The 12841-nt window shown below is 47.7% G+C and overlaps 1 protein-coding gene across 1 annotated transcript in view; it reads left to right on the top strand.

Moving 5' to 3' along the window:
• Positions 1–645: 645 nt before the first annotated feature.
• Positions 646–12841, top strand: part of LOC118245639 (rho GTPase-activating protein 20-like) — a 39052-nt gene continuing 26856 nt past the window's right edge. The window contains exon 1 of the mRNA XM_035542015.2: positions 646–855. The gene's annotated coding sequence lies outside the window, so the exon portion shown is untranslated. The remainder of the gene's footprint in view (positions 856–12841) is intronic.

A 12841-nucleotide genomic window follows, 5' to 3' on the forward strand; every position in this document is an offset into this window, starting at 1 on the left:
TGGGCAATACCCACAGTGGAAAGTGAGTTTCTGCACCACTGGGGGTAGCAAAAACATCTCCTAGCCCGCGTTCTATGCCAGGTTCTCTTTGCGTTGCTTCGTAGTTTTCCAGCCTGCAATAACTTGTGCTTAAACCCTACCCAGTAACACTTACTTTCAACAAGCAGATCCTGCCCTTTTCCCCCAGCACGAGTCCTTTTTTCTCTTTTTTCTCCGCAATGCTTTGAGCAAACAAAGGACCCTCAGGTGAACAAGGAGAGGGGTGGGTTCATCCCAGCAGAATGAGTCTGGCACATGCCAACCCACCACCGTCTTCGCGCTGCGTGAATTTTCCCACTCGGCCTTCCCCCGTCGCGTTTCTCGGGAGGGAGCGCAGGCTGGGAGTGCCGGCAGACCTTGCTGCTGCTGCTCGCCCACGGACCGGGTCGTTCCCCCGGGCACCCACACCGGGGCGGGTGAGCGGGAGAGGACGGGGCTCATCCCACGGGGTTTTCCGCCTCCGCCGAGCTGCAGCCCCGCACGAGCGAGGCGCAGCGCTCGCCCCGCGTCCCCATGCCGCCCGTGCCCGAGAGGAGCGCGGCGCCGCCCGGCCCCTCCGTCCCTCCCTCCCTCCCTCCCTCCGCCGCCCGGCCCGCCCCGGCCGCCGCGCCCGGCCAATGCCGGCGCCGGGCGGAGCTGCCCCGGTCGCAGCGGCCCCGCGGCCCCGCGGAGCTCCGTTCGCCGCCACCGCCGCCGCCACCGAGCGCGCAGCTCCCGCCGCCGCCGCCGCGCACCATGCGGCGCGCCGCGCCCCGGCCGCGGGCATGACTCGGCCGCAGCGCCCCGAGCTGCGCCGCGGGCTCCGCGCGGAGCCAGGCAAGTACCGCGGCGGCAGCGCTGACGGCTGCCGGGGCGGCCGCCCTCCGCCGAGCCGGTGCCCCCCGCCGGCTCCCGCTCGCGCTTCGGGGGCAGGTCCCCGCCGGCCTCCCGCAGAGGTGCCCGCGGGGCGGGGGTCTCCGCCTGTCCCCCGGAGGCGGCGGCGTCCGTCGAGTGGGTGGTGCCGGGCGCCTTGGAGGGTCCGCCGAGCCGGGCGAGGAGGCGCTGGGGCTGGGGGAGCCGCCGGCAGCCGGAGGGGAGGCCGAGGGGCTGGCGTGCTCAGCCCGGCTGCGAAAGGGAAGGGAGGCAGGGGTAGGCGGGAGAGTGCGGGTGCGGGTGCGCACGTGGAGCCAGTGATCCGTCCGTCGTGGGACGGGTCAGGAAGGAAACAGCCGGAAAATTCCCGCAGCACGCAGTTTTGAGAGCGGTTTTGCTTGAGGCGTGTTCGCAGTAGGCTTCTCTGGAGTGGTGGCAGAATCGCAGCGCTTTTGCCTCTACGTGCTATTGCAGGAGACCCATCGAATGCGTTTTACGTTTGTGTCAGGTCATCGTGACAGGCAAAACAGCCCTTGTGTTACTGCCTCGTGTTTTTAGACTCACCAGAAGAAACTGCTGTCTCCTCTGGTGTGAAGAGCATGTGGCGCTGGCTCCAGCAAAGCAGAGAGCGTGCTGGTGGGGAAGAGATGCTCAGCCCGTACTGAATGGCAGTTGCCTCTAGTGATGCTTTTAAAAGCAGTAAAGTAAACAATAGAGTATCAAACTAGCTTGGAGTTAGGCTGAAATAATGGAAAATAAGGAAAAACCGTAAATGTTACTCAAAATGCCAGTTTGAAATTCTTAGAACAAATCATCCAGAACAAACAGTAGCTGAGTGGAACAAATTTCTTTGGAGGCTGTTTCCACTGGAATAAATAGCGAGTTCAATTAAACAACAACAAAAAAAAAGGTCTGCAGTTAGCTGGAATACTAATAGTGCTTGCCAAGGGCTGGAGAGTGCCCACAACCAAGAGGGACTTGGAAAGATCCATACAATCCAGTGAAGTATTATTGCACCTTTTACTGCCTGTTCTGGGTATGCTTGTAGCTTTTACCTACAAAGCCCTAACTGGAGCAGTTGAGACAGAGATGTCTGTTTTTCCCTTTCCTTCCTGTCTTCTGCTTTCAGAACATCCCTTAGCATTCCTTTTCTTAATGGGAGCCTCTGCTGATGCCTTTTGTGTAATCCAAAGCATTGCTGTGATCTATTTTACCTGCAGATACGGAAAGCAAGGGCCTCAAACAGTCTGTTCTTTGCCGCAGCACCGCAGCTGGCTGTTAGCTCACGCAGCCAGAGCAGTTGGGCTGTGGGCGCCCACTTCTGCAGGAGCACACAGCTCCTCCATGAATTGTGCTCCCTGGGATGCATAGGGCGCCACAGGGCACAGCACCCCAGCCTTCGCAGTGCTTTCTTCAACAACCTGATCATCAGTTTGTTCAGCATGGCTTTAAGCTAATTAAGCCACCATTACTCGATGGGCTTTGTATTAATGGCAGTGTTCTCTGTCACGGGACAGCTGCCCCATTATCTTGCTGACACCTGACACAGCTCATGCCCAGCTTCAGGGAAGTTCTGGGGTGCATTTCACAGGTCCCTGGGCTGGTGTTCTCCAGGACACACACTTAAAGAGAAGCATTTCATTTGTGAATATGAGAGAAAGTTGTCAGGAGGTCATTGTGATATGCACAGATGTTTTAACCCCTCTCCTCCCAGCAAGATTTGCAACTAAACTTTCTCCAAGATCTCACCGCCTATACAGGCAGTTGGGTTGATTGGGAAACCTATTTATTTAACGCCCTCTAGTGATGTTTTAAAAATTAACATAGATTCCTTTCAAGAGGAAAACAAATATTAAATTTTATTGGTTAAAACAAACTTACATTTGCTGCAAGTCTACTGCTTCAGGGAATCCCTATCAAACACGACACCACACGCTGGGTCGGTGTACAACCTTGTTATCGACAGGCGTCTCATGGAGGCATTGATAGTCTCAGCCAGCCTTGTAGACTCTCAGTGGTGATCAGTGAAGGTCTTTCCACCAATAGCATTGAACACAGTTGCTTTTTCTTGATTTGTCTTTAAGTGCTGCTGCATTCTAGGTTTTGGCTGAACCCACACACAAATCACTTAATGTGGCTAGGCTTGGTCAGCATGGATTGTCAGAAGGGACAATCTATGCTTCCTGGTGCTTCTGCTGTGTTCATTATACTTCAGCTGGCCCAGAAATGGGAAGCCTGTGGCCTTGTCCTTGAAGATGAGGCTCCAGGACCTAGAACTGTTCTAGACTGTAACAAGGGGATGTGACTCAAACATTTGTAGTCAGGCTGGTTTTACTTCATAGGTGTGTGAGATGCTGAGGAGTGTGAGGAGATATGGTTTCTCGTAGCAGTTTTAAGATCTACTATGCATTTGTTCCTTATGACTAGCCATGAGGGAACCCAGATTGCCTCTTGCTTGTAATATGGGAGACTCTGATTTTTTTTTAAAAAAAAAAGGGGGGGCATTTTCCTTGGTAGTTTGTACATCAGTACACCAGAGCTGTGAGACTGGCTTCTCAATATGAAAACTGTATCTTACTGTCAGAAGTGAGAAGTGAAGCTGCTGGGCAAATTTGCAGCTCTGATGATCCTTCTCCTGGATCCTTTCCCAGTCCCTCGTGGACAGTATCACACCAGTATGCTGTACTCTAACTTCCTGTCTGCCACAGGTTCACCACCCCTTTGCTCTGCTCTTTCACTCTCTTTGTCATGCCAGAACCCTCACAAACACCCCAGACTCCTGTATTTGTTGTGTTCAACTTCATCCAATAGTACTCACTACTCCATACTTGCTGGTGTAACCATCACAGCAAGTAGCACCCCAGTAGCACACATCTCTGTAAATTCCTACAGCGGCACTCAGTCACTCGTACTGTTATTGCATCAGCATCCAGCTTACAGCTGTGTACTGTCACACCTATATCTGACTGTACCCATCTCAAACAAACACCCTCAGCAGCCTCCAGAGCACCAGCAGCACATCACCTGTTTGGCAGCGCTGCTCAGGAGACAGCCTGTATCCTCTGGCTGGAAGCTGATATGCAGAGGTCATCTAGAGGAGTTACTACAGTATGGTACACAAGTGATCTGCATGGACACTTTCTCAGATAAAACATGGAAATCCAGCCTTGCTAGTTCCCCACCTCTCCATGTCGTTCTGGTAAGGGACCTGGCATCTCCTTAGGATACTCACTTTGACTTACCTGTGAAAGCATCTTCACTATGATTACTTATGCCTTGAACAGCATATAGAAAGTCTGCTTAACAGCACCTTCTCCGTTTCAGCCACAGACCAGGCAGTTGCTGTGATGAAAAAAAAAAAAAAAAAAAACACTTTTGTTCATCTTCTTCTTGGCATTTTCTCATGAGGGGTGTTAGAGCTGTGGGAGAAAGGACTGGAAGAGGGATGGGTGTGCATGGGCATGGGGTCAGTCCTTCTGTTCTTGTCCACACTGTGCTACCCCTTCTTACATTTCTCTGAGAGCAAATGGCAGGACAGATAATGACATGAAAGTTTCCAAAACCTGGCACTCATAGTTAGCCCCTCTGAAAACAGTTAGGGTGGAGTCCAGCTTGTGGCACGTGAGAGAGAAACTGAAGCAAAACAGGATGTTTTTGTGATTTAAAACTTATTTTTCATAATTCCTATTGAAAGGCTTGGTTTGGTTTGGTTTTGAAGTTGGCTGCAGTGTCTGTTGGGAATTTTATGAATGAAAGAGCTTTGTGCATGTATGTTTATGTGTGCATGTGTCTGTGCACATGTGTTTGCATAAGGAAAATAAATAAAGAGGCTACACATGGCAATTTTTTTCCATGAAAAATTAATGAAGCTGATAGGGGACTAACAGCTAAGTAGTGGAAAAGATAAGCACTATCTTTATGGCTCTACTGTAAATCCTGCTGGACAATTGTTTTCTGCTCTGGATTCCTCAAAATCAGAAACATTCTGTCAGATTATAAAGTATTTTTCAAAGACCCGCAAAAGCGCTCATGACTGGAGGTATGAGTTTACACATAAACCTATGTTAAACCCAAGTGATGGGGAATGAAGTATAAGGGGAAGGTTAGGAAGCTTTTGGGGTCTTGTGTGCCCTCTAATGTGCCCTATGTTTGTCCTGGTTTAAGCTGATAGAGTTTTCATGCTAGTTCCTGTAAAGATTAAGGCAAAAGTGAAAAAAAAGTACTGGGGAAAAACAAAGGTGAGGAAAAATATATGAATCAGAAGAATCGTCTTTAAATAGAATGTTTCTCGGAGTTTTCCACTGCCAGCTTCTTTAGGCTGCACCAGAAATACAGGCATAGAGAGTGACATGTCGGAAAAGCCCCACAGCCGCTTGCGCTCCCCAGTGCCACTGCAGGCTGGGTGCTACCTCTGCGTCCGCATGGCTACTTTATGCCTGCCTGTGCTACAGAGCAAAAATGCCTCCCTGACCCAAGCTTGTGCCCGTGCATGGGATATGCAGAGTCATTAATGTATGTAGCCTTTGTCTGATTCATTGGTGATGCTGTACCCACTCTTATAAATCGTAGCCCCTGCAAAGCACTGGCATTGTATCATGGACTTGAGTGGAACAAGGTGTTTTCTGCCTTAGTCATTTCTTCTCCTTGGCTCATCTATGACTTTCTGCAGTAGCCTGCAGCAGTTGCTCCCATGGGATAATTATTACAGCCTCGTGGAAGGTTCTTAATGGGAATAATTTCATTCCACTGCTTATCTTTTTCCATCTCTTCTGCCATCCAAAAACTGGAACACGTTCTTTAATACCACACAACTTTACTTGCATTGGTTCGTAGCAAGAGGTTTTTTTTACTGTAAGAATGTACATATTTCCTTGTGAGCCTCACTTGGCCAACCATCCTGACTACCAGGTTATTTGATCTCAGCTATTTGTCCTCTGTAATTAGCTTCTCTCCTTCCCTTTCTCAGTCCACTGACATCTCTTCAGGCTGTGTTTTCAGGCCCCTCCTTCACAGCTTCTTTTTTACATGTACCTTAGCCTGCCTTTCCATTCCTGATCTTTGCCTAGCTGCTCAGTGATGTCTCTCTTGGCCTTTTTCGGTGTTACACCCCTAACGTCTTCCTGCAACTACAAAAAACTGGCAAAAATGTGCAATTGTTCGAGCCAAAGTCTGCTTTTATTTGCCCAGCTCGTGTTAACTTTAGACTTGCAGCTCCCCTGAAATTCATGATGTTTGGATCCTCATTTTCATCAACTGCAAAATTCTGTGGGATTAAATCCTGCAATTCAGCACAAACCTAAAATGAGTTTTGAGGAGGGGTTCAACAGGGGTTATTACTAAGATATTAAGTGTGTTAGCCGTCCTGTTGCTGACAGGCAGATGAGCAAACAACAGAAAGCAGAAATTGCCTTTCATGGTGCATGTGCTAGAAAAGCTGTTGTTATTAGCCCATTTTTCAGCCACTCAGCTCTAAGAATGCCATTTAACAACTCCAGGTCTGTATAGTGCTAACAGGATACGTATAAGTCATAAAGGGATTAATGTTCAGCTCTCATGAAATCCAGATGCACAGAGCTGCCTCTTTTCAAGTTCTTTTCCAAGGCTAAGCTGCCAATAAAATGATTTAATCATTGTAAATGCATGTGAAACACCAGGCTTAAACTCACAGGCACCAAAGTCTGCTGGCAGTTACCTGTTGGAGAGGACTGTTACCCACTGGTGCTTTGCTTGCAACAAGATTGATTATTCATAAGGTGGGAAATTGGGACCTTTCTTGGGGACCACCGTTCATGCACATATTTTCATTTAGGCTAAGGGAAGGTGGCTTGGAAGTAAGCCTGCTTCTACCCCTAAGAGAAAGCTAAGGCAAATATAAAGGTGATGTGTGTCTGGTCAGTCTCTGTCAAGGATGTGTTGGAGGTCCAGTAAGAACTTGTCAGCTCACAATGAATGTGCGTCCTCTGGGGTGGCAGGCAGAAGGAGAGGTGCGTTCAAGTGGAGATGTGCTGCCTGCTCAATGGACCTTAAGCACTGCTGTCTCATAACTTTTTGTAGTTAACATTTTCACTTCCTCATGCAATTTGTATCTTCTTCTATCACCTGCTGAGAACAGGTACTGTGCATTTCAGGTGCTGGTAGATAATCTGGTCCCTAGTGAAGGCTGGGCCTGCATACTCAAGCTCAGAAGCTCTGCTTTGGAAAGGCTGAAGTAATTCTGTAATTGGGCAGATCCTGCTGTCTTTGAATTTTTAATTTTTAATATGGCAGGAGGAGGAGTTTTGAACCAGGAGAAGGAAAGAAAAAGGGGGCTATTTTAAAGACACGAAGGAATGTTTTACATTCTTCTGTTCTTCAGGTTTGGCTGCTCTGCAAGCTTTTCATTTTTCCAAATATCAATTCAGTGAACCATTTATTTGGTTCAAAAAAAAAGAGCCTGGTTCTTAATTTACTTTGGCCTCAGTGATGAATTTTTATGCTGTGAAATCCAGTAAGCTCCCTCCCAATATTATATATATAAATCTAACTCTAAAATAGAAACTTCTGCTCCGAATTACCTGCCTGCATTAAATGGTTTAAACGGCTTTTTAGAAGTGTGCACCCACTGATTTCCTACATGGGTCTTGTAGTTAGTCACCTGATGCTAGAGATCAAATGCATGTGTAGAGCTATGCAGAGGTTTTCCTTAGAGCTATAGAGGCAAGAAGGTGTTCTTAGTGAGAGGTTCCTGGGGTAGCTTTTGGCATTGATTCAAAGGAAGGAAATAGATGAGAAAAGAGTCCCTTTACTACTGTGAGAGATTTTAAAGTTGTATCAAAACATGTGAGTGAAGTCAGTTGCAGTGAGTTTTCACCATGGGCATGAGCACTGCAGGAAAACCCCAACAGGTGACGATGTCTAACCTGTTGTTAGTAAATATTTCGAATTTACTTAGCCCTGGACATCAGAATTGCTGCCAAACCTTCAGGACCTCCAAGAATAGATTAAAATATTTTGCAAAACAAGGTTTTACTTTTCCCACTACTTTTGGCCTCCTGAGTTGGTTACTAGCAGGGGGAAGTGCTTCCTCCAGTGGCTGTTAGTTTTTCTGCAGCCCAGATGCACAAAGTACAGAAACGTTTCTAAATCAACACTGATATCTATCGATCTCTTCTGTTTCCATCAATTAGCATCTTCTGTGCTGTGCTGGCTACGGAGAAGAGACTTGCATTTGTGTTGTTCAGAGCTTTTCAGATTTATATCAATGTGAAAAAAGGTTTCGTCCAAGTGCACCCTTCAAATGTTCATAGCCTGATCCTGTTGTAGGTGATGGCTAGTAATCATCCTCACCGGGACTAAGCATTTCTTCCTGCAGTGCATTTTTCTGTTGTTGTCACACAATATGTAGATGCATGCTCTTGTGCTGTACCTTCAGATTTACAGAGAAAAGACTGACAACAGATTTTTCAGAAGCAGTTGCCCATCATTTTCACAAATTCTGTCCACTGTCACTGTATCATTGGACAGGGGCTAGCAGTGTGTTTTTTTTTTTCATTCTTGTATTCACCAGTTATCACATCTGTCTGGTACTGGATACCATAGCAAGGAAGCACAGAACTCCATTTGGGTACCCAGGTGTTTACAGAGGGACAGTTTATTTTCCTGCTTAAAGCTTTTGGTGTCCCTTTTTAGGTACCTGTCCTGCAGCTTGAGTGGCAGCTAAGAGTTTTGCTTGGTTTTAGGACACCCTGGGCAGTGTTAGAACAAGGGACCAAAACCTTGTGCTAATCTCCATGCATCCGCGCTCTCTTGGTGGAGGCTGGCACTATGCAAGCAAGGCTGGGTTCACTAACTGGAAACACAGGTCCAAGCCTTGACAAATTCAAAGTGTTTTGATTTGGGATCCAATGCAGTGTCATTTAAGAACATGGGCCAATACATCCACTGTTCAGAAAGATCAGCTTCAGTCTGGAAGGTCTGTGGTGTTTCCATGAGGTGTCAGTCCTCTGTGTTTTTCAGGACATCCTCATTCTTTGTCATCTGCTGTAAATGTTGTGCCAGCAATCCTGAGGAAGGAAGGCCCTGCAGGCACAAATAGCCCATGGAAGCAGGGGGAAAAAATGAGATGGAATGGATTAGTGTGAGTCAAACTAGTCCCCAGTCACCTCTGGGTGGAAAACTCACTTGGCCTTTGGCAGACGAGAATTGTTTCTCCCAGGCCCCTTATATGGGACATTTAAAAATAAACCAGCAGGACTTCATTTCTTGGAAGGAAAAGGAAATGTTTCAAAGTGTGTCCTTGCAAACTGATTTAGTGCCATCAGGCCCTGCGTATTTTAAGAAATGTTTGAGTTTGTTTGGAGCTGCTTTTTAACAGTGAGGAAGAGGGAAGCAATTAGTGAAACAACATCTGAAGATGAACTTGTGTAAAACATCTCAGATAAATATTTACACCCAAATTTCATCGGTCTGAGTTCACGTTAAACTCTACTCCATCTCTTTGAAGGGACTTGCATCCACAATAAAATACTGTGCTGTGGCCACTCAACATTATTTTACTCTTCTTCCTCTGATTAAGCTAACTGTGGATCTAAAGTAGGTCAAAGGGTTAAAGTGGTGGCAGTGTTAATGCTTTACCATGTGCCCTTGCTGACAAAATTCACCCCAAAGCGATCATAAAACAGCTGCACTTCTATTATTTTTTTTTCTATCTTCTGTACCCTGAATTTTCACCCTGTTTGGAATGAAGTAATGTGAACCATTAAAATGTAAATGGACAGACAGGCATGTCCTCACCTGAGTGCAGCAATATGGAAAAAATAGGCTGGATGAACTGGAACAGTGTTGCATTAGCCAGAAAATGTAATGGACTGCCAGTGTCTCGGTGTCAGGAGGCACAGGGCAGTTAGTGTAGTGTTGAGATGTGTGCACGCTTAGAATTGCTCCTTGTTAGATGGAATGAGTCACCTCTGTTACGGAGAAACTTCCCCAGTATTAATAAAGGAGCCTGCTTCTTCAGACAGGTGGAGGATGGCAGATTTTTAGGTATCGGGAATTCCTAGTAATATGCCATGAGATTTGATCTGTTATGATTCTGTCTGCTCACAGATGTTGTTGGTTTGTTCTTTGGATAAGCTCCTTGGGCAGGAACCATGTAGGTCTTGTTTTTTCAATGAAAATGTCACAATAACAACTTTGGGGGAATATGTAACTTTTGATTTTAGGAGAAAGGAGATCTAGCTTTGACCTCTCCCAGAAGGAAGACCTAGCTTCCAAGTCTGGCTCTGTCAGTACGTTTCTGCACCACCGTGGATATGCTACTTAAGTCTTTGTTCTGAGCCTCAGTTGCTCCATTTTCCAAGCAGTCACTTTGAAGCTGAAGTAGACGTATATAGGATATGGGTAAAGAAGTGCTCGGCTGAGCAAAAACTGTAGTATGTTTTAGAACCCATGAACTAGAAGGAATCATGGTGAAACAGTTATATAGAGGGAAAAGCAGAAAGCCACTTTGCTAAGGACACCAGACACTTTGGAAAAGAGGCTGTGCCAGTCCTTGTAGCACTGACACTAGTCGCAGTCCTAAGAGAGCTCCTCACTTGGCCACTTGTAGCAGTAGGTATTCCTCTAGACATTCAGGGTTTGCTTCTCTTCCCCCATTCACCTGCCCTGGAGTGTATCTAGAGCAAGGACAAAGGACACACGCACTGCAGGGATGCCCACGTGGCATCCATTTGGGAGCTGGGCATGGGGTGGTGTCACGGCACAAGGTGTGGAGCCACTCCTACAGCTGCTGGAAACGTTTCTGTCCCTGGAATGAGAAGCTGGGCAGCTGGCGCGTGAGCACTATGAGCTGGATGTCTGAGCCTGCTTCATTTTCTCCTGGCTATTCTGAGTTGCGGGAAAAGGCTCATCTGGTATCTTGGGGTGGAATATATGACAGAGGTGTGAAGCTTGCCTGCAAAGCCCAGCTCTGCACAGAGACAGAGAATGTGGAGCAACTGCAGCTGTGAATAATAGTTGTAGAGGTGCTGTTGGCCAGGCACCAAGCAGGCAAAATACATTATTTTTTGGCTGGCTTCCTCTCAAAATGAGGTACTTGCTGTCACACTGAGGACTGAGAGGGGATTGCACCCTGAGGGGATTGCTCAGACCAACAAAGTCTGAGCTTATTGGTGGATTGCACCCGACTTGGTGGGCAGAGAGGTCTCAGCAGCTGGCGAAGTTGCAGTAGGCTCTGTAAAGGAATCCAGCTGTGGCATCTCACAGCCCTACTGCTGTGAAGGGTGATCCTGACACCCCCCTTGGCAGAAGATAGCCCACAGGTAGCAGAGACCCATTTAACACAGTTCAACCTAACTAGTGATGAAGTTGCAGGAAATAAACTGAACTGCACAGCAACATGTTCAGCTCTCTGCCCTGAGATTTCACGTGCTCCCTGGTGAAGCCAGCCATTGCAGTTGTTGACACTCATGGTCGTCATATGCACTCCAACTTGGGGGAGACTAAGGGAAGGACAGATACAGGAGGTCTTTTTTAAAATGTGCTTCTCCTTCCTCTAGCCACCACTTCCATGAATGTTTTCATCTCCTGCCTGGCTCACTTTGTCTGCATCTGCAGACTCACTCCCTGTTACATGCCTTACAGCATGTGCTGCAGGCACTGCTGATCCACCTTCTGACATCATTCCTGTTTGCTAATGTCGATAGGCACTACACTTCCACAGATAAAAAATGTTAGGCATAGCATAATTTCCGGATGTCTTCTGAAGACACCTACATTAAATGTGCGTAATGCTACTGACTACAGTGGACCAGAATTGATTTATCTCAGCTGAGGATCTTGTCATCTTTACTGGCCTCTGCTCAGTCCTGGAGATACTTAGCAAGGTCTGTGACAGTCTCCTGTCTTTCCATCTCCCTCCCCCTCCACAAAGCCCCTGAGACCTTCTTCACTGCAAACACCGGAGCTGGGGGTGTTTTCAGCCTGCCTCTCGAGGCCCAACTTCTCTGGGACCATTAGTGAGGTTACATTCATGCCGGGATGGTGGAGCAGGAGGCAGAGGAAGTCTCAGGCCAGCAGTCTGTGCAGGACACAGCTGGTCCTCTCAGGACCTCCAGGTTCACATGCAGTGTGTTTTTTGGAGGGCCTTCTCACTTTTGGCCGTCAGGCTGTACTGGCCTGCCTGACTGGCAGCAAGCTGGAAGGAAGCTGATTAACAGTGCCTAATCATGACCACCATCATAACAGATCTCTGCTATATATAGCATCTTCCTCTGACTGGGAACTGGTCAAAGATGGGGAAACCAGCACGGGAACCGAGCCGCAGCCCAGGCCTTCGTCTCAGTCCTAGGACTCCAAACACTAACCTTTTAAGGGATGCTTGGAGGAGAATTAGAGAGGTTTTATCTTATGGGTAGCAAGCTGGGCAGGAAATCAAGGCTGCAAAGAAAACAAGTCCTCTTCCAAGGGGCTGGTGGTATGGTGTAGGAAAGAGTGTGGCTTTTCAAGCCTATATCACCCAAGATCAGACTGGCAGAGAGTTGTATGGGCACACCTGGATGAGATGCAGAGCAGGAACACGTCTGAGGCTGCTTCCCAGTAAGGTGGTACTGGGCATCTTGCAGGGGATTTTGCCATCTAAGGGCAAACGGGGGATGATGCCAAGGCAGCAGCTGTTACAGCCCCTGCTAAAACTGCTCCTGGTCATGGGGTCACATTCAAGTCTGCAGTTTCTCAGGTGGCAGATAAAATCTGGAAACAAGGGGGAAGGACACAGCAGCTGTACAAACACAGTACACAAGAGGGTGGAAGGACTGCAGCAGCAGGTAGTGCTGGTGGTGCAGGGAGGGCTGATAGTACATGGCTTCATTTTCCTTCCCGCTGTGCATGGTGAATTATGCCAGTGGACCGCTCTGATGCACAGTGTTCCTCCTGGTCTTACACCAGTCCTGAGGATTGCGGGAGGATTTCATTT

Source organism: Cygnus atratus, chromosome 13 (genome assembly GCF_013377495.2).
Source record: "Cygnus atratus isolate AKBS03 ecotype Queensland, Australia chromosome 13, CAtr_DNAZoo_HiC_assembly, whole genome shotgun sequence".
NCBI lineage: Eukaryota > Metazoa > Chordata > Aves > Anseriformes > Anatidae > Cygnus > Cygnus atratus.